Source organism: Aotus nancymaae, unplaced genomic scaffold (assembly GCF_030222135.1).
Source record: "Aotus nancymaae isolate 86718 unplaced genomic scaffold, 86718_ANA_hifiasm-v0.15.2.pri h1tg000077l, whole genome shotgun sequence".
In the NCBI taxonomy this organism is placed as follows: domain Eukaryota; kingdom Metazoa; phylum Chordata; class Mammalia; order Primates; family Aotidae; genus Aotus; species Aotus nancymaae.
In genome coordinates, this window is record NW_026988492.1 from 5,102,787 (window position 1) to 5,129,931 (window position 27,145).

The 27,145-nt window shown below is 49.6% G+C and overlaps 1 long non-coding RNA gene across 1 annotated transcript; it reads left to right on the forward strand.

Annotated features, from left to right (window-relative positions):
• Positions 1-12,932: 12,932 nt before the first annotated feature.
• Positions 12,933-20,093, forward strand: LOC135271392 (uncharacterized). Its single transcript, XR_010339510.1, has 3 exons — positions 12,933-13,299; positions 15,853-15,989; positions 19,691-20,093. It is a non-coding gene; the product is annotated as an uncharacterized LOC135271392 (long non-coding RNA).
• Positions 20,094-27,145: the final 7,052 nt, after the last annotated feature.

The following is a 27,145-nucleotide window of genomic DNA, read 5'->3' on the forward strand; positions in this document are numbered from 1 at the left end:
TCAAGTTCAGCCTCGCCTTATCTCTGGCCACACACTAAATGCTGTGCTGTGATCCTGCTTCTGAACTTTCCTGGACCTGAGAGACTCAAAGGGAAGCTGTTTCTTTAATCTCCTGTCGCAAGCAAAAGGCATTTCACTGAGGTCGTTCTTCAGGGACATCGTGGTCGCAGGTCTCTTAGGCGAGGGACTTCCAACAGGAGTTAAGCCACACCAGCAAGGTTAGTTCCAGGCCTGTTGCTTTAAAAGTGTCACGGGCTGGGCGTGGTGGCTCACACCTGCAAACCCAGTGCCTTGGGAGGCCAGGACGTGGGAGGATCTCTTGAGCCCAGAAGTTCGAGACCAGCCTGGGCAATATAGTGAGACCCCAACTCTACAAAAAAATTTTAAAACTAGCCAGATACAGTAGTGCACACCTGTAGTCCCAGCTACTCGGGAGGCTGAGGGTGGGGGAATCGCTTAAGCCCAGGAGTTTGAGGCTGCAGTGAGCTGTGATCATGCCACTGCTATCCAGTCTAGGCAACAGAGTGAAATGCTGTCTCTATAAAAATTAAAACTAGAAATAAAGAAGATTCCCCAACAGGAGACAGATGCTAACATGGGATTCCTTCTGCAATTCTCTGGGATTTGGTGAACGATCATCCCGGCTATGGCAAGGAGTTGTCAGAGGGAGGCTTTATCAGTCACATACGTTATCGGACTCAGCTTTTCTACTCGGGCCTGTTGGAGTCTGTTCCTAAAAAGTAACTCAAAATATATCAATAGAGGCACGTCTCGGAATCAAAGTCAATCCAAAATTGCGTTTAATCAAATGCAGTCACTTTCTAGGCTGGAGGTTGAAGGCATACTCAGAGAAGGGGAAATGGGAAAAGTGAACTCAGTTGGCAGGAATGAACCATGACTAAATCCATCTCACTTCAGTAAAAACAGGCCTGAGAGTGAAAGCAAGTTTTAAAACCGAATTTTCCCAGCATGACTCAGGGATTGTCTTTCTTACGGCAGTTTTCTATTTGTTTTTATAGACGGAGGAATGGGGGCTCATAGCCCGAGTCTAATCTCCAAAAGAAGAATGAGCCCATCTGACATATCCTGTGAGCACGAAGCTTAGGGGACTCCTCACCAAAACCTAGACAAACATTTGAATGCGTTTTTTTTTGGAAAGAGAGATAACATCCGATGGGTCTGTTTTATAATGCATTTGTGTAAGGGGAATGAAGGAGGAACTGGGATTCAAAAATAAAACTTTACTTCAGAGGCTGGGGTTATAAAAGCATAGGTTTCTCTTTCAGGACTCTCTGAAGTTGGAAAGTATGAATTACATATACTCATTAAAACGTTTTATGTTAAATCAAAGAGTAAAATTAGAAGCCATGTTAATGATTCAACCATGTAACAACTGGCCAACAGATGCTGGAAGCTTACGGTTAAGAGATTACATGGTTCGAGCTGACAATTTACTGTATGTGTCCCTGGCAGAGAGGAGGTATGACAAACATACGATCAGACACAGAAAGTATGCAGCCCCGGAAAGAGGGGCGGGCAAATCGGACTGCTTCCACGCTTTCAGAGCAGCACTTTCCCCATAAACTGATATTTCAGAGAGCTGGAGTCTTTTCTTTCCTTAAGAATGAAGAGTTAATCTTATCCAAGTTCACAGAGCCAGAAACCTGTCATATTAAGTCCCAGCGAAGCCCGATATTCTTTCCAACTTCCTTGCTTGAAACATAGTTGAGGTTTGCAGTGATCTGCTCACTAACTAGCTGTCATGCAAAATGGAGCCTTTCCTCATGGCTTTGGGGGTCTCTGGGATTCCGAGCTGGGGACTGCTCTCCTTCTGGGGGAAAAGCCTGGGACCGTGAAGTTGGGAAACCCGAGAGAACAGTCCAGATGGACTCTGGGTGGCTGGGCAGGGACTGTGTGCAGGTTCACTCTGCTCCAAGCGGTTACAGTTCTGGTCCCCAGCGAGGCCAGGCGCCCTGTGGAAAAGTGGCCCAGGCTTCAAGCTTCAGAATTAGACTCCTACCCCTTAAAGCTGTAACCCAGCAGGAAAAAAGAGAGCTGCAGGAGAGCTGTGAAAGCAAGGGGTCTCCTCCAGAGGGAGAGAAGACGGGGATCGCCTGTTAGGGACTGAGTGTGGAGAAATGTGACAAATCCAGCCTTTTCATCATGCCGCCTGAGCTGAGCAGAAGCAGGCCGGGTAGGGGATGATTCCCCTCGCTCCCAGTTTCCAAGCTCCTTGCTCCGTTCCAAATTGCTTGCGGCAATGTAATTCTTTCCTCTGGGGACAGCCGAGCTCTGCTGTTTTTCTGGTTTCCAGGGTGTGCCCGTGGGTTACCCGGACTGGGTGGAGCGGTGGGGCTGCTCTGGGACAGCCTTGCGGCAGACACGGCTGACTGCCCTTGAACGGAACTGGTGGGTCCCAAGACACCAGCCACGAGGCAAGATTTGGGCGGTCCACAGCTTCTACTCAGGCACCCCTGCAGAGTGTTTGCTCATTGCTAAAAAAGTGCAGACATAGGAAGTGTCCCCAAAGGCCATTGCCTAGCTGGCCTACAAAGCCTTACTGAGCATCTGCCCTGTGCCAGGTTCCCAGTTCAGCTGACCCAGGTCCTGCCCTCGGGGGCTCACTGTCTGGCAGGGAGATGCTAAGGACACCTGGGTGGCTGTCTGCTCTGTGCTGGGGGAGGCCAAGGGACTCCCCATCTGCCCGTCTCTCAGGAGTTTCCAACCTTTCCCCACCAGTCCAGTCTGTGACTGGCAAATTACCAATCGCCTTTCCTCCTTCAAAAGAGCCACCTTCCTGGGTGGCTCCTGGCTCTCTGAGCTTTCCTGATATCTAGAGAGAGGAGGAAAAACTGTCTCTGTCACAGCTAGGGCTTCCCTAGCTGACCACCTCCTCCACAGCCTCTACAGCTGAGGTCAGCAAAGCGGTGCCTACGTCAGCTGAGCTGGGGAGTGTGTGGGGTGAGCAGGCCTGGTGTGGCGGTGACGTTTGAAGGTGTCGGGTGGACGGTTGTATGTCAGGAGGTGAGAGGAGGGGGTTGGATGGAGAGAGCAGGTTGGATTCACCAGCATTTGGAGCACCCAAAGGGAAGGGGACCCCTCCAGAGATAGCGAGGCCAGAGGAGGCCAGGCGAATCCTCAAGGGCAGTGAGGTCAGCCCCTCCACCCGCCAGCCTGCAGGGATGGCTCTGGGTCATGGCTGCAAGAGCAGGGTCCTGCTTGGCCACTTCTCATCTCCTATGGCCTTAGAAGCCAGGCCCCAGCTCACATCCTCCTGTCCACAACACTGGCTGCCAGCCGGTAGCTGTAGTCATGGCCTATTGACCAAGTGCCACACAGGCCAGTGGCAGGAAGCTGCCGGTAACTCAAAGAACAGACACCAGAGCTCGCAGAGTGGACTGCACAGCCTGCCTTGATTTCAGGTCCAGAGGACCGGCCCCGAACTGCACAGTGCTGCAATTCTGCACAAAATGGGTCCCTCTGCACCATGGTTGGGTTGACTTGGAGCAGGGAGTCAAACCAGCTTCCCTTCAATACCCAATACCACCCACGGGGTTCCCTGGCTGCTCTCGGAACAGGGCTCTGGACCCGCTCTCTCTCCAGCATCTTAACCCTAGGACCAAGGTTGAAAAAGGGGTTTCTCAACTCCTGGGTGCCCTTCTCCCTCTCTCCTGGCCCTCTCCTGGTGGGTAAGGCTTGGGAATCGCAGACACGTGCCTAGGTCTCATTTCTTGAGGGCCACGGTCGCATACCTAAAACCCAGCCACCAGGGAGCCCTCTCGATTTTTAGATTCCCATGTTATTCTAGAGGAAGCATTTTGGTCACCTTAATCCATACTGAAAATTATTTGACTGAAAATCTGGTGGGGTGTGTGTGTATGTGTGTGTGTGTGTGTGTGTGTGTCTGTGTGTGTTTTCTGAGCATATGACCAGAAAGGATACAGGTTTTTGTTTGTTTTCATTTTTGTTTTGAGACGGAGTCTCACACTGTTGCCCAGGCTGGAGTACAATGGTGCAATCTTGGTTCACTACAAGCTCCACCTCCCAGGTTCACGCAATTCTCCTGCTTCAGCCTCCCGTGTAGCTGAGATTACAGGCGCCCACCACCACACTCAGCTAATTTTTTGTATTTTTAGTTGAGACAGGGTTTCACTGTGTTGGCCAGACTGGTCTTGAACTCCTGACCTAGTGATCCGCCCGCCTCAGCCTCCCAAAGTGCTGGAATTACAGGCTTGAGCCTCCGCACCCCGCCAGGATACAGATCTTAAACCTTCTCCCCAAGGAGGCAGTGTCATTGGTTAAAGACTTGCTGGCTGTGTGATTTAGCCTCTCTGTAAAATGGGAATAGTAATGGTCCCTGGCTTACAGGGTGAAACAAGTTAATACATCATGTTCTTAGAATAGTGCCCGACACATAATGAGCCCTCGCTAAGTCCCAGGGACTATTATTACTCCCTGCAGGAGAGTGATAAATGTGCACAGCCCTCATGCCTAAACTAGGCTGGAGCCAGAGTCAGAAAATAGAACATTTTACATTATTTAAGCCTGGCCACTTGCGTATGCAGAGTCTTGTGTCAAACTGCAGTATTAAAGGGTCAAAGGGAGACCTATTTTGAGTTAACTGAAGGAGTTCTCTCTTACATTTTAGTTTAAGTACAGCTTCTGCCAAAGGTGTGCTTGGGAACAGGACGTATTAACATAATCTCATCCAGTGAATTAAATCCAGGCCTTGGAATGCAAAGAGAAAGAAGCCAGATGGGAAGGCTGGGTAGGGAGCTACACACAGTCTGCTATTTGATCTCCATCCTTAGACTTTCTTACACGTCCGCAGGCCTGTCACTTCGGGGGACCATCGGCTCCATCTCCCAGCCCCAGCAACCTGCTGTCCGGCCATCAGGAGGCATACTTTCCAAGAATTCTGGATTTCCCTGAGTCTATGGTTCCAGTCCTCCTTTACCTGCTGATATAGTTTGGATGCTTGTCCCCTCCAAATCTCATGTTGAAATGTGATCCCTGATGTTGGAGGTGAGGCCTGACAGGAGGTGTTTGGGTCATGGGGGCAGATGCCTCTGGAAAGGCTTGGTATCCTCCCTCCCACGGTAATGAGTGACTTCTGCTCTGTTAGTTCACATGAGAGCTGGTTGTTTAAGGAGCCTGACTCCTCCCCTTTTGTCTCTCTTGCTCCTTCTCCAGTCATGTGACGTGCCTGTTCCCCCTTCCCCTTCTGCCATGAGTGGAAGCTTCCTGAGGCCTCACCAGAAGCAGATGCTGGTGCCACACTTTTCTTTTTTCTTTCTTTTTTTTTTTTTTTTCGAGACGGAGTTTCGCTCTTGTTACCCAGGCTGGAGTGCAATGGCACGATCTCGGCTCACTGCAACCTCCGCCTCCTGGGTTCAGGCAATTCTCCTCCCTCAGCCTCCTGAGTAGCTGGGATTACAGGCAAGCGCCACCATGCCCAGCTAATTTTTTGTATTTTTAGTAGAGACGGGGATTCACCATGTTGACCAGGATGGTCTCGATCTCTTGACCTCGTGATCCACCTGCCTCGGCCTCCCAAAGTGCTGGGATTACAGGCGTGACTTTTTTTTTTTTTTTAATTGAGATGGAATCTCTCTCACTCTATCACCCAAGCTGCAATGCAGTGGTGCCATCTCAGCTCACTGCAACCTCAGCCTCCTGGGTTCAAGCAATTCTCCTGCCTCAGGTTCCTGAGTAGCTGCGATTACAGGCACCTACCAACACGCCCAGCTAATTTTTGTATTTTGAGTAGAGACGGGGCTTCACCATGTTGGCTAGGCTGGTCTCAAGCTCCTGACCTCAAGTGATCTGCTCACCTCAGGCTCCCAAAGTGGTGGAATTATAGGCGTGAGCCCTGGCACCAGGCTTCTTATACTCTTTGCTGAACCATGAGCTAAATAAACCTCTTTTTATAAATTACCCAGCCTTGGGTATGGCTTGACAGCAACGCCAAGCAGACTAACACACCTGCTCACGGTTTTTCCCGCCTCTGCTCCCACCCAGGCATGATTCTGGAGCTGAACACAGCCAGGAGCCCCAAGTCCACCTGCGTTAGCCTCCCACAAAGCACAGACATCTGTGAAAGCAGAGGCTCGAGAGACTTGTTCACTTTTGCTTTCTTTTTTTTTTTTTTTTTTTTTTTTTTGAGACGGAGTCTCGCTCTTGTTACCCAGGCTGGAGTGCAATGGCGCGATCTCGGCTCACCGCAACCTCCGCCTCCTGGGTTCAGGCAATTCTCCTGCCTCAGCCTCCTGAGTAGCTGGGATTACAGGCACGCGCCACCGTGCCCAGCTAATTTTTTTGTATTAATAGAGACGGGGTTTCACAATGTTGACCAGGATGGTCTCGATCTCTCGACCTCGTGATCCACCCGCCTCGGCCTCCCAAAGTGCTGGGATTACAGGCTTGAGCCACCGCGCCCGGCCTGCTTTCTTATAAATGGTAAAACAAGTATACAGACACTAAAAAAAAAAAAGTGTGTGCACCTAGACTTCTAATGTGATGGCATCTCACTTAGGACACGCTATGCTAGAGGCTTTGACTATCAGACCTGGAGTGTCCTTAGAGCCATCTCACTACCTTGTTTGGGAGGTGGTAAACTGAGGCAGGAGGGAAGCTTAAGGGGACTAGATGCACATCTACGTCTTGCCCAGTCTGGGCCTGCATGGAGCATCCATGCATTGCCCTTCCCCGCGAGCTCTCCTTCCTCCCACACAAGCAGAGGGCTCCTGGGAGCTCTGCACACCCTCTAGCAGGGGCACCCCTCCTTGCCGATTCCCCACATTCAGCCAAACCCACATGTGTACATGGCTCCCTGTGGGCCACTCTGGTGAACAAGGGGATTAAACTGAATCCCCACCGTGCACTTGCAGGATTGTGGGATGATTCCTCAGTCTTGGCCACTGAGGTGACTCTGTAGCTCAGCCTCTGCACCAAACTCCCAGGGATGGTCCCAGTCTTAGCCAAACACTTTCCAGAACTTTCTAGAACTTTCTAGAATTGTAATTCCAGAGGTGGAAGGTCTTGGTGTCTGATCATTTGGGGAATCAGCCCACAAAGGAAGGTGTTTTCCAGGGTTTAGAGATTGGATCAGGCCTTCTAGTCTATGGTCATACTACTCTGAATGTGCTGGATCTCATCTGAATCCCGTGCTCTAGAGCTGAGGTTTGATCAGCTGCTTCCAGAAGTCGGGTTCCATGGACTTCTAGTGTTCCTCAAGATGTTCCATGAAAGTGGACTCCACTTAAGGAAATTTGGGAAACACTACAGACTCATATTGTCTTTGGGGGAGTTATATATTATCTCATAAAAGACTCGAAGAAATCCTGTAGGAGAGAAGTTTAACACAGCATTTTCCTAACACACTTGATTACAGAATTCTTTTCTTGCAGAACACACTGGGAGAACACTGGATTATATTCAGGACCTTCCAGTTCAATGCCCCAATATCTTGTTTTCTCTGGTCTGGTGGTGAGCTCTCACTCAACAGACCGATTTTTCATGTTTGCAATCTTAGAAGCCTTCCTTACACCTCCCTCCCATAAAAACGTTAAACACAGGGGGAAGAATAAGTTTCTGGCCTTAATGGATGTAAACAGCTGGAACTGATGAATTCCAGAAGCAAGTGTTCTTTTTTTCTGCAAGAATCTAAGAGAGAGAGAGAGAGACAGACAGACAGAGACAGACACAGAGAGAGAGAGAGGTAGGGGTGGGGGAGACCACAGAGGCTATGTAAATATCATTATTTCTAAGTAGAGTACCTTCAACATTTTCCATTAGGTAGCAGTGAGGTCACTGTAAGGCCAGCTGTCCAAATATGGGCACTGATTCCCCTGAGTCAGCAAAGCAAATAAAAGAATTTCTCTTTGGGGACAGAAATTTCTTGCCACACATTCAAATAAGTACCTCCGAGTGCATGGGGTATTATATTTAGGGTTGTGGCTTTCAAACTTCTTTTCAAAGCAGGATAAACCCTTTTTTCCAAGAGAAATCTTATTCAGAAACCCCTTTGCACAGTCGCCCGGGCCAGCACCTGAGGCATCTTCAGGAAACTCAGAATCTAGTTGGGGAGCCTGTGGTTGAGGGCCCTGCTACTCTAAGTACAGTCCACAGACCAGAAACTTCTGCTACCCTGGTGAGCCTGCAGAGCCTTGGCCCCACCCCGACCTGCTGAATCTGAATCTGCATTCCCATGCCATCTCTGGGGATTTGCATGTACATTAAAATTTAAGAAGCAGGTCTAGGGGATTTACTTCTGAATATTTCTTCCTCCATTGGTTCATCCTAAGTACTTGGATGAAGCTTCTTGAAAATTAGTCTGAAAATTTTAGGCTCCCAACCCATCTACGCCTCTAAGTAGGGTAATCCAGGATCGTCATGTTATTGGCTCGGTGCTTCTCGCCTGGAAAATCTAATCCTTCCCTATCCCTTCACAGAAACAGCGAGAGGAGAAGCAAGCTGCATTTGGGATGACGCAGAGAGTAAAGTCGAGGCTATGAGCAGAGGACCCGGGTTTGAGTCTCTACATTCCTGCCTCTCCTCTGGTGACCTTGTACAGGCTAAAGTCTCTGCCAGTTTATCCTCATAGGTCTACAGGGGTGGGAGATGACTATGATGATGATGATGGTGGTGGTGGTGATGATGATGATGGTGGTGATGATGATGATGGGGTGGTGGTGATGATGATAGTGGTGATGGTGATGATGATGATAGTGGTGGTGATGATGATGTTGGGGTGGTGGTGATGATGATGATGGGGTGGTGGTGATGATGTTGGGGTGATGGTGATGATGATGATGATGGGGTGGTGGTGATGATGATGATAGTGGTGATGGTGATGATGATGATAGTGGTGGTGATGATGATGATGTTGATGGTGGGGTTGGTGATGGTGGTGGTGGTGATGATGATGGTGGTGGTGATGATGTTGATGATGGGGGTGGTGATGGTGGTGGTGGTGATGGTGGTGGTGGTGATGATGATGGTGGTGGTGATGATGTTGATGATGGGGGTGATGATGGTGGTGGTGATGATGTTGATGATGGGGGTGGTGATGGTGGTGGTGGTGATGGTGGTGGTGGTGATGATGGTGGTGGTGATGGTGGTGGTGATGATGGTGGTGATGGTGGTGGTGGTGATGGTGGTGGTGGTGATGGTGGTGGTGATGGTGGTGGTGGTGAAGATGATGGTGGTGGTGATGGTGGTGGTGGTGGTGATGGTGGTGGTGGTGATGGTGGTGGTGATGGTGGTGGTGGTGAAGATGATGGTGGTGGTGATGATAGTGGTGGTGATGGTGGTGGTGGTGATGATGATGGTGGTGGTGATGATTGTGGTGGTGATGATGGTGGTGGTGATGGTGGTGGTGGTGAAGATGATGGTGGTGGTGATGATGGTGGTGGTGATGGTGGTGGTGGTGAAGATGATGGTGGTGGTGATGATTGTGGTGGTGATGGTGGTGGTGATGATGGTGGTGGTGGTGATGATGGTGGTGGTGATGATGATGGTGGTGGTGATGATGGTGGTGGTGATGGTGGTGGTGGTGAAGATGATGGTGGTGGTGATGATGGTGGTGGTGGTGATGGTGATGGTGGTGATGATGATGGTGGTGGTGATGATGGTGGTGGTGATGGTGGTGGTGGTGAAGATGATGGTGGTGGTGATGATGGTGGTGGTGATGGTGGTGGTGGTGAAGATGATGGTGGTGGTGATGATTGTGGTGGTGATGGTGGTGGTGATGATGGTGGTGGTGGTGATGATGGTGGTGGTGATGATGATGGTGGTGGTGATGATGGTGGTGGTGATGGTGGTGGTGGTGAAGATGATGGTGGTGGTGATGATGGTGGTGGTGGTGATGATGGTGGTGGTGATGATGATGGTGGTGGTGATGATGGTGGTGGTGATGGTGGTGGTGGTGAAGATGATGGTGGTGGTGATGATGGTGGTGGTGGTGATGATGGTGGTGGTGATGATGATGGTGGTGGTGATGATGGTGGTGGTGATGGTGGTGGTGGTGAAGATGATGGTGGTGGTGATGATGGTGGTGGTGGTGATGATGGTGGTGGTGATGATGATGGTGGTGGTGATGATGGTGGAGGTGATGATGATGATGATAGTGGTGGTGGCGGTGGCGATTATGGTACTATTACTCATTAATACATGGGTTGGCCGGAAGCACTTAGAATCACGAGGTACCTGGTAAGAGCTTTTATTCCCGAATCAGTAGGAGCTAGCTCCATCCAGGGGCTTCACTTCAAGGAATGCACAAAGGAAAATCTGGGTCTATCACACAGATAAAATAGGAGTAATAGAGAGTCACCACAGGTGATTTGCAAAGAGTCCCACTCTTAAAGTGTGATGGAAAGAACGAGTGCAATGTAAACTTTCTGATTTACATTGTCACATTTTTTTGACTTAGAAAAACCTGTTTCTGCTTGGACTGCTCTACTGATGAGCTCCATGACCTTAGATAAGTCCTTCAGAGCTTTTATCACACTTTCCTCACCCGGGATTGGGTAGGAATCCTGCCCTGCCTAGTGTGTTGGAATCTAGGAGGAGAGCCAAGGGAGAGAGTGGGCATGCAAGGTCTGGAAGCTTCTAGAACTCACATTAAAAGTGATCAGAAGCGCAACCAGAGCGCTAACCTTCCAGTCTCTGATTCATCCTCTGCAGAACTGGAGAAGGGGAACGTGCAGAGGTGCTTTCCTGCTGGGGCAGGGCAGTGGCAAGAAAGAAAGAGCTCAAAATAGGATCGTGCTCTCTGAAGAGCATAGTACAGGCAGGAAATCTTATCCTGCCAGTGTTTCTCCCGTGAAAACATTCTCTTTATTCTATGGGACACCAGCATGAGGTCACCTGCACATCAAAACAAAAGAAAGCCCCTGCCACTGGAGCCGAGGCTGGGAGGCAGCCAGGCCAGGGCATGGAGGGGTCCCTGGGGAGGCGGTTGTTGCCGACCCTGAGCCAGGCGTCCTGTTGGGCCTGGGTGCAGGCATGGGCCACCCTGGGCTGACCCCAGGGATCCCGTGTGCCAGCTCCAAGGACAGCCCCTCAGCAGGAGCAGTGGGGGACGGTGCTTGCAGCCAGGAAGCTTTCTTCCATGGCGCTCTGAGCCTCTGCAGCCTCTCTGGTTTCTTGGCACCATAAAATGCTTGATCTCTGTCCAGCGATTTGCTCCTATAAACAACAGAGGAGAAGAAAAAAATAGAAAAGTTGTGAGAAACAGATACAGGGAATTAGGTCAACCTAGAAATTCTAAAACATCAGCAAAGCTCTTGTTTGGCATGATTCATTCTACGACCTCTGACCACAGCCAGGCCTTGAATGTGGAGGCAGAACTTAAGAGTGAGACTGAATGGAGCAGGTGGGAAGAAGGGGAAGGTGATCCTTGGCTCAGAGGTGGGGGAAGCACTGCCAGTCACTTTTGTTCTGATGCATGGGTCTGCTGGAATTGGGGGGCGGGAGGTAGGGGGTGCTGAACGTTCTCTTGGATCCTGATGTAGTAGCTGAAGCGGGCTGGTCCTCCTCATGCAATTCAGCACCGAGCTCTCCAGCGTACAGAGCACCGAGCCAAGATGTTTGCATGGGAACGCACGCCGCCCCCATCTTTGTGAACCTCATCATCACACTTCCGTTTCCTTGATCTTGATGCCAACGTGGTGTTTACCGGAGACCAAGTAGTCGCCGGAGATTTACCCGGCAATAACACCTCCACTGATGAAAGCAAGCCTTCCGCTCGGCGGCAGCCCGGAAGCCACTTAGAAGACTATTTTTATTCTCCATGCGTCTCTCCATAGACAATCACCCGTCGTGGGGAGCACATTTACACCGTAGGCAATGGAATGCATTTTAATTGCATTAATCAGAGTTGGGATAGGACTAAAGACAAAAGGCTCACTCTGTACAAAATTAAAGACTGTTGCTTATGCTCAAGACCCCGTGGCTAGGGGAGCCTAGACAACGGGACTCCCTGTCTCCTGGGAGCCAAAAGCAGCAAGGAAAGGGATCTTGTTTGCCTTGAGAGAAAATGGAGCTAGCTGCTTGTTGCCTGGCTGCTGAGGGTCTGGAAGGGGAGGGGGCTTATTGGTGGAAGTTGGATTTAACCTCAAGGGAAACAAAGGAAAAAGGAGTTGTGATGTTGTAGAATGGGCACTTGTCTTAAGATTTGCTTGGAGGCAAGTTATTTAACCTTTCTATTTCTTCTTCTGTAAAACGGGCATAATGATATTCATCTACTAACCTGAGGAAGGTGGAGTAAGAGAAGGGATGGAAACGTGTATTAGATCCATAAAGTAGAACAGACAGATGATCGCCTTCTTCACTGTCTACCGTGTATCCTGTACTAGCTCCGAGATGGACTCTGTGCTCACAATTTTACAGTGTTTGCCTCTTTGCATGTTTACAGCAACGCTGAAAGGAAGGCGGTGGTTGTCATCCCCATTTTCCAGATGAAGAAAGCAGGCAGGTTAATTTCACATGCCCAGGGGCCCATGGCTAGTACATGAGAAGCTGAGCTTTGAACGTGGAGCTGCCTGGCTGCGTTCTTCGCTTTAGGGAAGGACGTGTTCATTCTGTGTGTTTCTATGACTGTTGGGGATACATGCCCCCGTGCCACAAAAACAGCAGCGGAGTCTAGGGAACGCTGTCCTCTTCTGTACAGCTCCTTGCCCTGCCTCCAGCGCCCTCCATCTGTGAGTGGTCAGAGGCTCTGATGTCGCTTCCTGTGCCAGTACCCAGCCAGGGCAATGCGCTTGACTTGAAAAAGCCCTTCAAGAGCCATGGTTCCGGGCTTGGCTAGACTTCAGATGGGACCAGGGAGCTCAGAGGAACTTGGACCAGGCACTTCACTCGGTCTCTGCGCAACCTTCCCCTGGCATGGAGCCAGCTTCCTGGGGGCGGGGGCTCTGCATTTCCACAGAGGAGATTTCAAACCTACCTCACATCCATTCCAGGATCACTCACTCCCTTGGGCACAGTGACGATTCTTCAGTCATTCCCAAAATGTTACTTAGCTTGAAGAGAGCCTTGTCCCCATTGTCCGTGTAAGGACATCAGAAAGTCACCTCCGTCCAGGCCCCGTTAAGTGAAACCTCCCTTTCCCTGTCTGTGAGGTTTAGGGGACCAGATTCTCAAAGAGCAACCTCAACAGCAGGAACATGAGGATGGTCTCCAGCATCCAAGGCTCCTCTCCTTGCCCTGTTCAACACTGGCTTAGTCTCCATCCCTACCAGCCATGCCACTGGAGATGAGCCAGCCTCCCTAAGCCTCCACTGCCTCACCTGAAAGGTGAGAATGCTCAGCTGTGGCGGGAAGCTGGGAAGGCGGGAAGCTGGGAAGGCGGGAAGCTGGGAAGGCGGGGTGCTGGGAAGGCGGGGTGCTGGGAAGGCGGGGTGCTGGGAAGGCGGGGTGCTGGGAAGGCGGGAAGCTGGGAAGGCGGGAAGCTGGGAAGGCGGGGTGCTGGGAAGGCGGGGTGCTGGGAAGGCGGGGTGCTGGGAAGGCGGGGTGCTGGGAAGGCGGGAAGCTGGGAAGGCGGGAAGCTGGGAAGGCGGGAAGCTGGGAAGGCGGGAAGCTGGGAAGGCGGGATGCTGGGAAGGCGGGATGCTGGGAAGGCGGGATGCTGGGAAGGCGGGAAGCTGGGAAGGCGGGAAGCTGGGAAGGCGGGAAGCTGGGAAGGCGGGATGCTGGGAAGGCGGGATGCTGGGAAGGCGGGGTGCTGGGAAGGCGGGGTGCTGGGAAGGTGGGAAGCTGGGAAGGTGGGAAGCTGGGAAGGTGGGATGCTTCAGGTGCAGGGGCCGTCACCCCAGCAGGAAGATGGACTTTTTCATACTTGTCACCTCATGTTGCTGATTCTTCACCTGCATTTACAGACCCCACCCCCACCCCCACCCCCGGCTTCCCCAATTCCTAGAGAGTCTGGAAAAGCTGAAATTCTTATCTGAAACTGTCAACACTTTTCCTTCCAGAGTCCATGAAAGCAAAGGGCAAAGCCACCAGCTGGGCCCCTGTGCTCCATGGCTGTGTGTGGGTGACTTCAGGTTTGTTGAGTGCCTTCTGCATTAGGGGTGGGAGAATGCAGAGCGCGAGAGAGGAGAGAGATTTGCCCACAAGTGAATGAGCTGAAAACTAAATCCAGGTGGACTCCAAAGCCCCAGTCGTTTGCTCAGTGCAGCTCCTACGGGCTGTGAAATTTGTCTATGTAATGAGTAGCATCTGGACCAACTCATATTTGGGAGGAGGTTGGCATTCCGTGACCCTGCAGTCTGCTCCGCCACCTAAAGTAAAACAGGGGCTTCTTTCTCCTCCTCCTTCTCCTCTTCCCTGCCCTCTTCTTAGTTTATTAAAGCACAACGATATAATTAATACACAATAAACTACAAACTTTAAAATTAAAAAAAAATTTTTTTTTTAGAAACAGTATCTCACTCCATTACCCAGGCTGGAGTGCAGTGGTGCCATCGTAGCTCACTGCAGCCTCAAACTCCTGGACTCAAATGATCCTCCTGCCTCAGCCTCCTGAGTAGCTGGGACTACAGGTGTGCCACCAGACCTGGGTAATTTTTAAAAACTTTTTTGGTAGAGATGGGGTCTCGCTGTGATGCCCAGGATGTTTTCAAACTCTGGACCTCAAGCAATCCTCCCACCTCAGCCTCTCAAAGTGCTGGGATTACAAACACAAACCACTATGCTCAGCCAAACTGTACCCATGTAAAGTGTTCAGTGTGCTGACTTCAGGGACCCCTCCTGGTACATGAAGCTGGCAGGCCTTGTCCTTGCCCTGCCCCTGCCTGCACAGAGCTTACAGTCCTGGAGGGGACCAGGGAGCACCAGAGATCTGGAAAGGACTTTTGGGGACCAGACTTGGAGAACTCTCCAGAAGAAATTGCCCCCAAACTGAAGCCTACAAGGAAAGGGTAAGAAGAGAAGAAAGCATGGCAGGCTCAGTGGCTCTCGCCTGTAATCCCAGCACTTTGGGAGGCAGAGTTGGGTGGATCACCTGAGGTCAGGAGTTCGAGACCAGCCTGGCCAACATATCAAAACACTCTCTCTACCAAAAATACAAAAATTAGCAGGGTGTGACGGTAGGCACCTGTAATCCCAATACTTCGGGAGGGTGAGACAGGAGAATCACTTGAACCTGAGAGTTGGAGGTTGCAGTGAGCCGAGGTCATGCTACTGCACTCCAGCCTGGGTGACAGAGCGAGACTCTGTCTCAAAAAAAAAAAAAGAAAAAAGAAAAAAGAAAAAAAAGAGAGAATGCTCATACACAAAGAAGAAAGGCACACATCATGTGGATTCAATTAAACTAGAGCTTCATTCATTTTGGTGAAATCGTAAGTTAATTCCTGCCTTCTGGAGTATTTAATTAAAGGCAAATCCCATAGGCCACCTGTTGTTTTAACCATTTTTTTTTCCCGTGGTGGAGTCACTAGGACCCTCTGGAGTAGGGAACATCGAGCAGTAACCGACCATTGGATTCTCCTGGGGGAAATAGGGATTAACAGGAATGATCAACATCTTGTCTTCGGAACATCGTAAATTCTTCAATACCAACCCAAAAAGCATTAGATTTACATCCTTAATTGGAACGCAGGCTACTTCGTAGTCTAGCTTAGATTTCCCATGTGTGTTTTATTTTCTTTATGGGGTCAAGAAAGAGAAAAGCAGAGCTCTCCCTGATTCTGCTTCCTTCTGCGCAGTGTGGCTGTCAGCTGGTTTTCTTTGATTAAATCATTATCTCCTCTCCCTCGGCTTCTTTACTCGAGGGAGGGCCGTGGGTCGGGATTTTGTGCTTGTAGACCTGACATAGCACTTATGTGTATTTCTCAATTGTTATTCCAGCCTGTGCCTTGAGAGATAATTCGCCAACCAGGGGCATCCACGTGTGGTTCTGGGGCTGAAGTTTCCAGCTACAAGGTGGTCAGCCTGACAGCCACCCTCGGGACCAGGGGACCAGGACAATTGGGCACAGCACTGGTGTTTGTATCATTTCACTTCATATTGTCAATATCATCCTATTATCAATCAGCAGCTACCAAGATCCCAATAACTGGCCTAAATTCCAATTAAATGACACAGATTGAGTTCCTGAGTGGGCTAGTCATTCTGCCAGGAGCATGCAAAGGCCATGTTTCTGTTTTGTTCTTACAATGAACTTCCAGGCCCAGAGAAATCAGGCCTTCCACAGGGGCTTTGCAGAAAAGAACTCCACCAGGCCTTTTGCCTCCAATTCCAGAAACTTCCTCCACCAGAGCTTTGCCAAACCTCACTCGTTCAGGGTTATTATTTGTGCCCTGTCCTCATTCTACCACGTAGAGACTTAACAATTGTCGCCATGGCCACTATCACCTGTAGTCTGTTGTTTACTCAACCTTTAAAAAAAAATTGACTGACATTTTAAATAGGTTTACTTAAAAATTTCCGATGAATATGCTAAATGTGAAAAGTTATGAGACCATTTGTGAGACCATTAAAAATGGAACAGAAATTCTAGAGATCGGCTGTTAGACATAGTGCCTAGAGTTAATCATATGTATTGTGTGCTTACAAAAGTTGTTAAGAGTAGGCTAAGCGTGGTGGCTCACGCCTGTAATCCCAGCACTTTAGGAGGCTGAGGCGGACAGATCACTTGAGGTCAGGAGTTCGAGACCAGCCTGGCCAATCTGGTGAACCCTGTCTCTACTAAAAATACAAAATTAGCTGGGCATGGTGGGGGGTGTCTGTAGTCTCAGCTACTAGAGAGGCTGAGGCAGGAAAATGGCTTGAACCTAGGAGGCGGAGATTGTAGTGAGCCGAGATCACTCCACTGCATTCCAGCCTGGGCGACAGAGAGAGACTCGGTCTCAAAAAAAAAAATTGTTAAGAGAGTACTCGGGTGCGGTGGCTCACGTCTGTAATCCCAGCACTTTGGGAGGCCAGGGCGGGCAAATCACCTGAGGTCAGGAGTTTGAGACCAGCCTGGCCAACATGGAGAAACCCAGTCTCTACTAAAAATACAAAAAAAATTAGCTGGGCACGGTGGCGGTTGCCTGTAATCCCAGCTACTTGGGAAGCTGAGGCAAGAGAGTCTCTTGAACCTTGAAGTCAGAGGTTGCAATGAGCCAAGATCGTACCTTTGCACTCAAGCCTGGGTGACAGAGCAAGACTCTGTCTCAAAAAAATAAAGAGAGGCCGGGCGCGGTGGCTCAAGCCTGTAATCCCAGCACTTTGGGAGGCTGAGGCGGGTGGATCACGAGGTCAAGAGATTGAGACCATCCTGGTCAACATGGTGAAACCCTGTCTCTACTAATACAAAAAAAAAATTAGCTGGGCATGGTGGCGCGTGCCTGTAATCCCAGCTACTCAGGAGGCTGAGGCAGGAGAATTGCCTGAACCCAGGAGGCGGAGGTTGCGGTGAGCCGAGATCGCACCATTGCACTCCAGCCTGGGTAACAAGAGCGAAACTCCATCTCAAAAAAAAAAAAAAAAAAAAAAAAGAGAGTACTCTTGTGTTAAATGTTCTTACTGCACAAGCAGAACAAGACAAAGCCCCCCAAAACGAGGAACTTTTTGGAGGTGATGGATGTTTATGACCTTGAGTATGATGACCTCGTGGGTGTATGTGTACGTCCATACTCACCAAATGGCACATAATAAATATGCGCAGCTCTTCAGTATGTCAGCACACCTCAGTCAAACTTTTTAAAAAGTACAATAAAGACGAAACAATGTCATTCAAGTGTAGCTGTTGCCGGCTGAAGCCTGGAGGCCCAGGATCTGCTCCTGCCAGTGACGAGGAAGGTTGGCCAGGGACACACTTGTGTGAGACAGAGGCTTTTCTCTGATGTCACCAGGGGGACTGGAAGAGAACCGAGAAGGGAACTGCACCTCATAAGGAACACGGGGTCCCTGGGGCCCACTTTCTACTCCTCATGCTGAGGATACCGGCTTCCCCAGCATCCCAGTGCTTGCTGTCCTGGCCACTTGCTTCCCCATGTTGGACGCAGTGGTTGGTCAGGGGGTAGGAGATGCCTGTTCACCACCAGGGCGTGCTCCTTGAGTGATCATCTACCATCTGAGGGCGCAGCTGAGCCTGCACCCTCCTGGCAGGGCCCAAGGCCCTGTAGAGGTTGTCCCTGGACAGACAAAGGTGTTGTCCCTGGACAGACAAAGGTGCTGTCCCCTCTCCTGGTCCCTCCCCATGATGGGGAATTCTCTTCAAGCAAACACACTAGCTCTAAGGTTCTCGGCTTTCATGAGTCTTAGCATCCACACCTCCTACTGCCTAGTGTGTGTGTGTGTGTGTGTGTGTGTGTGTGTTTTCTTTTGTTTTTGGGACGGAGTCTCATTCTGTCGCCGAGGCTGGAGTGCAGTGACATGATCTCAGCTCACTGCAACTCCACCTCCTGGGTTCAAGCAGTTCTCCTGCCTCAGCCTCCTGAGTAGCTGGGATTACAGACATGTGCCACCATGCTCAGCTAATTTTTGTGTTTTTTAGTAGAGACGGGGTTTCACCATGTTGGCCAGGCTGGTCTCGATCTTTTGACCTCTCTCTCTCTCTCCACCTGCCTCGGCCTCCCAAAGTGCTGGGATTACAGGCATGAGCCACCATGCCTGGCCCTTAATGTGTTTTTTAATCAGAAGCATTCTGGAAAGAGCTCAAGAACTCCAGGGTGAAGCTTTCTACTTGCCTGGTGGGAGCGAGTGGTCAGGGGACAGGCCAGCCTGCCATTCTGTGACCTGTCATTGTCTTGAGGCAGCACCCCTTCTGCCTCCATGTCTCCAACTGGCTGAGTGTGGGGGACCTCTGTCCTGGAATTCCCAGTGCCTCACCACCTACCCCACAGAGGCCCTGCGAGGCTGGCCGCTGTCTGGCCCCCTGAGAACTTCCAGGGTGAAGAGGACCCCTTTGTGAGCACGTTTCCAATATCCCAGGTGGCTTCACACTCCGTCAGGGAAAACAAAAGTGATGTCACTACTACACTTAGGTCCACTCCCAGGTGACACCTTGCTGTGTCATGCTGAAATCGGGGGGAAGTGCAAACCCATGTCTTGGGCCTTTCAGAGTAGGAGATGCACAGAAATGCAACTCACAAAGCTCAGCTCTGGGGCGATCACAGAACCTCAGACACATGTTTCCACAGCCCCTTACGGTGACCACCCCTCCTCGATACTCAGGGGATGTGTGCCTCCCGCAGGCTTGTTGAGAGGATGAGGAGGTGACTCCCCAGACTGACCGAGTGAGGCCTCAACTCTGGCAGCGGATTCCCAAGCCCCTGCTCTCTCACTGAGGGGCACAGATACTCACTCAGCCTGCAGGTCATGTTTTAGCTCTGAAATGCTGACACTATTCCCTTAGATCATAATGCCAAGCAATTAGACCAACTCCGTTTTTCCTTGTCCAGCTGGTACTTTGCTAAGCTGACCTGGCCCATGGGTCCCAGACTTGCCTCAGAAAAGACAAGGCCAGGCCAAGAATCACAGTTCTTTTTGATTGAACTTGAGACTTCGAAAATAAATAATAATGCCCCCTTTTTTCTGGAGATGGGGTCTTGCTCTTCTCCCAGGGTGGAGTGCAGTGGTGTGATCATAGCTCAGTGCAACCTCAAACTCCTGGGCCCCTCTCACCTTAGCCTCCCGAACAGCTAGGACTGCAGATACGCATCACCATACCTGCTTAATTTTTTTTTTTAATTTTTAGTTTCTGTAGAGATGGAGTTTTTTGTTGCCCAAGCTGGTCTCCAACTCTTGGCCTCAAGCAATCCTCCTGCCTCAGCCTCCCAAAGTGCTGGGATTACAGACGCAAGCTGCTGTGCCTGGTCCAGAAATGCCTTTGCCACCAGTCATGGGCCAGCTGCATGCTGAGGGCTCAGCGCAGGGGACTGGATGAATCTGGAAAATGTTGGTGTTGTGAAGTCTGCAGCAAGCACCAGGGGTCTGTAGAGTGTTCACCTCCAGAGCCACACTCTGCTCCATGCCACCCACCCGGCAGTGACAATGCAGGCGGCGAGCTCAGCTGTCCAGCAGGTGCGGCGCAGACCCAGGGCAGCCTCCAGGCCCCCTGGAATGACTTGTGCCCACCTAGGACGTAGAGATGAGAAGGAAGCCCCAGCATGCAACTGTTCTGATGTATAGTTGCAAGACTTTAATAAAGCAGCTCTTTGACACAAAACATAGTAATGGCTACTTGGATCTGTTTCAATGTATCATGTCACCCTTTGCTTTTGGAGATGTTACAAGGCTGTTATGGACACCGTCCAGGGTCTGGTTTTACAAGCGTGTTGCTTAGAAGTGCAACTGTGTGTTGGTCCAGCTGATGTTCAAATCTTTGGAGGAGTTTAGTGGGGAGGAAGATTAAAGTGACTATAAAACCACGAACTATGTACAAAATGTATCATGGATTTTAATTTGAGAGCTGTTCTTTTTTTTTTTTTCCTCTTGCCTCATACAGCTTGAGGCAGCGGTTTCTAGAAGAGTCTTTTGTTTGCATTTAAAGCTGCTCTGCAGAAACACTCTGTTTTCAACGGTTCTGTGGGTCATAAAACAGAATGGTGGGTCCCCTGGGTGACGCAGGCGTGGGCTGAGGGCTGGAGCACATGTTCTTCATGGAGGAGTCCGCACCACAGACAGGAAGCTGCCTGGTGGGATGGGGGCCCACGGGGGACAGCCCAGAGACTTCAAATCATGGAGCTCCAGCCCCTCATGTATGCTGGGCACATCTCCCTTCCTGGCTTCAAGTTAAAGAAATTTGGGTCCTAGGGTTTTGTTTTGCTTTGTTTCATCCTAAAAAGTGAACCTTCCAGTGTGGCATTTAGACATGAACTTCATGAACGATTTTGACCTTCTGGGTCTCCAGTTGCCTCGAAGGGAGTTTGGAGCATGGAGCATAGTATTGGGAGGCCACAAGGCTGGGAGCGTCAGTTTCCTGTTGATGATGCCAACACGCCACGCCTCTGCACGTCCTATCCTCTTTCTGTGCCGTGGGAGGTGAGGTTTTCGTATGTGATGTATCACTGCTGCATATCAGGCTGCGCGATGGGTCTTGTTTCACAGGCAGAAAGTCAGCTTTACCAAGCCAGACACCGTCCCTTCCATCTCCTTTTTATGCCCTAATGGTAAGAGGACTCGATTCACAATCTGGATTGAATTAAAAGTCCAGGACCCGGCGTTCCCGCCTGAGACATCTGGGCCTGGAGGAGGAATGCGAGCACAGCCGCCAAGTGCCTGGGAGGAGTGTGGTCAACACTTGCTGTTTGGCCTTCATTAGCAAACCCTACCCTGGAGGGCAACCTGCATGCTTTAAAGGCCACATCCCACAGCCTCAGGGGCTGCCCTCCTGCTCCATTTCCACCCTCCTGGGTTAACCTGGCCATTTAAGCCCGGCGGGACCCTTCAATTCCAGTCCAAATTCCGTTCTCAGCTTGGCTTGGAGTTCAGAGTAAGTTCTGTCCTGAGCATGAAAACCACAAAAATCTCCATCCAGAGAGGGTTCAAAAATTTATTTACTCAGGAAATATCTCCTAGACATCGCAGTATGTTCAAAGACCTGCACACTGGGCTGAGAGTCAGCGCACCTGAGTCCGGTTCTATTTCCCACCTGGCTTCATTTGCTAGGGCCGTCATGACAAAGCCCCAGAGACAGGGTGTTCACCAACAGAAACTGATCCTCTCACCAACCCGGAGGCCAGAAGTCCCCGATCAACGTGTTGCACCGTGGGTTCCTCCTGAGAGCCGTGAGGGAGCCGTTTCATGCCACTGTCCTAGATTCTGGGACTTTGCTGGCAATCTTTGGTATTCCATGGCTTGTAGAAGCATCAACCCAACCTCTGCCTTCATGATCACATGTTCTCCCTGCAAGGATGTCTGTGTCTGTGTCCAAACTTCCCCTTTGTGTAAGGACACCAGTCATAGTCAGCCAGTCAATCGGATTTGGGCCCATCCTAATGACGTCATCTTAACTAATTACGTCTAACAGTGACGCTATTTCCAAATAAGGTCATGAGTTGAAGAACCGGAGGTTCGGACTTCAACCCATGAACTTGGCAGATGCAATTACATAACACCACCCTATCTCTGAGGCCTTGGATGAGTGGCTGAATATTTATTTTCTCCACCTGTGAGATTTTTGATCTTTAAGATTCTTTTCTAGTTCTTAAGCACAGTGATTTTTAAAGTCTTTAGAGTATAACGGCCTATTTCATTTTCACTGTCAATGGTCTCCAAGCAATTCTTTTCATAGAATGTCAGTTTTAAAAACACTTAATCGGCCAGGAGCAGTGGCTCATGCCTGTAATCCCAGCACTTTGGGGGGCCAAGGCAGGCAGATCACCTGAGGTCAGGAGTTCGAGACCAGCCTGGCCAAATGGTGAAACCCTGTCTCTACTAAAAATACAAAAATTAGCCAGGTGTGGTGGCGGGTGCCTGTAATCCCAGCTACTTGGGAGGCTGAGGCAAGAGAATCACTTGAACCTGGGAGTCGGAGGTGGCAGTGAGCCAAGATCATGCCATTGCACTCCAGCCTGGGCAACAGAGCAGGACTCCATCTCAAAAATAATAAATGAATAAAATTTTAAAAAATAAATAAAAATAAATACACTTTATCCAGGCTTTAAGAAATTTGTCATTTTCTGCCTTTGACCATAGTTATTTGCATGAGTGATATTAAATATATTTAATGATGAGTCAGGGGTCTAGCTAATCAAAAGGCCTCTGGTCATTTTGGCCACCCTGGGACATATTGGAGTGCCTTGGTGTGGACCGGCCGAATCCCACCTCTGGTCACTTCTGTATTTGCCTTAGGTCTTCTTTTAGACATAATAGTCTTCCTTCAAAAATTGTTTTTTTTTTTTCCTGATTTTAAAATAAATATGGAATTCTTATTTAAGGTTTTAAGGAATAAAATAAAAATCTAGGCTGGGCATGGTGACTCACACCTATAATCCCAGCACTTAGGGAGGCCGAGGCAAGTGAACGGCTTGAGCCCAGGAGTTTGAGACCAGCCTGGGCAACATGGCAAAACCCGTCTTTACTAAAAACACAAAAATTAGTCGGGCATGGTGATGGGCAGCTGTAGTCTCAGCCACTTGCGGGGTGAGGCCGGAGAATCACTTGAACCTGGGAGACAGAGGCTGCAGTGAGCCAAGATGGTGCCCCTGCACTCCAGCCAGGGTGACTGACCAAGACTCTGTCTCAAAAAAAAAAAATCTAGAATGACACTTTTTACTGATACATTTGGTATCAAAGTATTTTTAATAGATATTCTGCTATTTCTGTATTCTTTCCTAAATATTTTTGTAGACATTAAGAACTTTTCAAAATGTGATTTATATTTTTGCAAAATATTTTATTCTCTGGATGAGCCATTTCCATTTTTTAGTATTGCAAATCATGCTGTTGCTAATATTGTACTCAGTCTTTCTGTCCATCTCTAACTGCTTCCCGAGGTGAAGCTCTTTTGGGTGGATTATTGAACAAAAGTTTATACCTAGTTTCCTGTGTTGTATCAAACCGCCCTCCAGGAAAGTGGGAAAATGAATACGCGCACCAGCGACATCTGAAATTGCTTTTGTTTTCTTTAGGGATATTTTCTCTTTTCTTATGGATTTTTAAGAACTCTTGTTATACATGGTTAGGATATTAAATCTCTTTCTAGCACGCATGTTGAAAACATGAACTTCAGACTCCTTAAAGGGCCTGTGCCTTCTCAGATGTGTCTCTCCCACAGCGTTGAGTTCTATGCCTTGTGCATGTAACACCCAACAAATATCCAGAGAATGTAAAGGAACAACTCTTGCCATTAAGAGGCATCTATTTTAGCCAAACAAATATAAACAAATACCAAACACAAAATGAAATAAATACTACAACGGAGGCACCCGGCAGATGCTGTGTGGTCAGAGAAGAAAGTGTGACCCAGGGCTACCCGGAGATCCAGGATCACCATGTTGGGGGGTGATTTCACTTATGTCTTGGGTGGGATTTTTTTTAACCAGAAAGGAATACATTCTAGGCTGAAGAGTGAGCGTGAATAAAGCACTTGGCATGAACATGTCATGTTTGGGAAGGAGAGTAGTCCACGCCCCCCAATGCCAAGAAGGCCTTGAAGCCTGCAGGGCTCTCTCTAGACAAAAGGGACCGGGTGGAGTGCACCTGCTTTGACTGCATTAGGGGAAGATGGTGCTGGCCGTGGTGAGAGGGGGATAGTAGAAGAGAGAGAATGTTAACTTGCTTTAAAAGGAGCTTTGCCCACGTGTGTAATCCTAGCACTTTGGGAGGCTGAGGCGGGTGGATTGCCTGAGCTCAGGAGTTGGAGACCAGCCTGGGCAACACAGTGAAACCCCATCTCTACTAAAATGCAAAAAAATTAGCCGGGCATGGTGGCACATGCCTGTAGTCCCAGCTACTCGGGAGGCTGAGGCAGGAGAATAGCTTAAACCTGGGAGGCGGAGGTTGCAGTGAGCCGAGGTCGCACCACTGCATTCCAGCCTGGGTGACAGAGCTAGACTCTGTCTTCAAAAAAAAAAAAGAGTTTTGTGGGTCAGGCACGGTAGCCCATGCCTGCAATTCCAGCACTTTGGGAGGCCAAGGCAGGCCTATCACCTGAGGTCAGGAGTTCAAGACCAACCTGGCCAACATGGTGAATCTCATCTCTACTAAAAAATACAAAATTAACCAGGAATGGTGGCACATGTAATCCTAGCTTCTGGGGAGTCTGAGGCATGAAAATGGCTTGAACCTGGGAGGCAGAGGTTGCAGTGAGCAGAAATCACTCCACTGCACTCCAGCCTGGGCGATAAAGGAAGACTCATCTCAAAAAAAAAGAAATTATTTTATAGTGATATAAACTACACTCCATACAATTCATCTGGTTAAAGTACACAATTCAATGGCTTTTTAGCATATTCGCAGAGTCATGAGACCATCATCACATCAGTCAATTCTAGAACACTTTCGTCCCCCCAAAAAGGAATCTCGCAAGCAGCAGCCATCATCCTGCCCAGCCCCCCATCTCCTCCAGTCCCAGGAGACGCCACTCCTGTCCCTCTCTGTGGATTCCCCTATTCTGGACATTTCCTCTAAATGGAATCACACAACCTGTGGTCTTTCGTTTCTGGTTTCCTTCACTTCCCTGGTGTTTTCCACATTTCTCCATTCTGTAGCGTGGATCAATGCTTCGCTTCCGTCTACGACTGTTTACTCCGTTGCATGGATATGCCATATTTTGCTTATTTATCAGTTGATGGACATTTGGGTGGTTTCCACTTTGGGACTGTTCTGAATTACGCTGCTGTGAACATCAGAGACACTGTCTCCCATTGAGGCTTGATTTTTTAGCCATCAGCCAGATGTGGTTCTCCGTGATGTGACCCTGCAGTGTTCAGCGCTGTCCCTGAGAACCTCCTGGCATCATCTGAGCACCTCCTGACTTGCACCACAGCTGTCAGGGGCTCCTCTTGTGATCCTTCTGGGGGCTCAGCCCCCAAGAAGCCTGTCATACTCCCCTGTCTCCAGACCACTTCAGCATTATCTTGAAGATTCTTTGAAGAGGTGCTGGAAGAGGGCAGAGTCCTCTATCTAAAATGTCAAAACCCTTTCTCCTTGAGACAGGCAAGTTGAGATATCTGTATGGAAAAAAAGCCAAAACAAGCCTTGTCGTGAGTTACCCTGCTTGTTCTTGCCATACTTAAGAAAAAGAGAATCATTCAAATTAAAATCATTACCCAATAAATGCTTGAGGTGACAGATACCCCATTTATCATGACATGATTATTGCAGGTTGTATCAAAATATTCCATATACGGCTGGGTGTGATGGCTCATGCCTGCAATCCCAGCACTTTGGGAGGCTGAGGTAGGTGGATCACCTGAGGTCAGGAGTTCGAGACCAGTCAGGCCAACACAGTGAAACCTTGTCTCTACCCAAAATACAAAAACTAGCTGGACATGGTGGCGGGCCCCTGTAATCTCAGCTACTCAGGAGGCTGAGGCAGGAGAGTCACTTGAGCCCAGGAGGCAGAGGTTGCAGTGAGCTGAGATTGCACCACTGCACTGCAGCCTGAGCAACAGCATGAGATTCCCTCAAACAAAAAAAAAAAAGAAAGAGAAAGAAAAAGAAAAAAGAAAAGAAATTAACGCGCAGGGCCAGTGTGCGACGGCCCCGCACTGTCGCCTGTTCTGGGGTCGGAAGCCCTGCGGGAAAGAGGCCCTCACTGCCTCTCAGGTGTCTCATCTTTGCTGGGAGCCAACTTATGTCCCTCCTTTATGTCGTGTGTCTCTGTCGTATTCCTCCTCTCTCCTCACCAGAGCATGATGGCCAAGCAACAGGGAAGTGGATCCAAGCTCAGAGAGTTGGCTTGAATGTCCCATTTTCCAGCCATCGTGACCCTGAGACAGTTATCAAATCTCTCCGGGGTGGCGCTTATGAACCCTAACCCTAAATGAGAATGCTGATGCTGACCTCATTAGATCATGGCTAAACCTGCGGACGGGCGCACTGCCAGTCACACGGAGGCAGGCGTGCTGTGTGCATCCCCTCTTCTCTTGATTTCTCAGAGACAGCTAATTAATTACCCTGTCATCTGAATTTCCAGGGGACATTACCTTTCAGCTCGCTTGCATTATTGGCTATGGACCCTGCGGGCAGAAACCCCTCCTGTTCTGGCTTCTCCATCTCCCCCAGCCCCCCAGCACGGCCTGTGCACCCTGCGGATAGACAAGGAGCCCCTGCCACCAGGTGACAGATGACCTCCTTCTCCCCTGTCCCAGGGAGGGGGTCCCTGCTAATGTCACCAAGGGCGGAGAGTACTCAGACATAATGACCAAAGCCACTGTCTGAATCAATTATTTTAACAGGATTCTAGGGGATCCGCGTTCTATCCTGCCTGCCTTTTAGAGTTAGGAGGGGAAAATTCTCTAATTCATCCGTTGTCGTTTCACACTGCTTTGAGGGGAATGAAAATGACGAACACGCCTCGGTTCCCTTGGAATAAATAGTTCTTGTAAAGCCAAACTAAGTAAGGTGATTTGCAATATGGATTTTTTTTCCCTCTGAGGTACGAGAATATGTTCCGTCAGCACATTTGGCCTCTGCTTCCAGCGATCCATTCCGTGCACAACGCTCACGTCCAGCCCCGTCTCAGGTTCAGGATGGGGCCCCG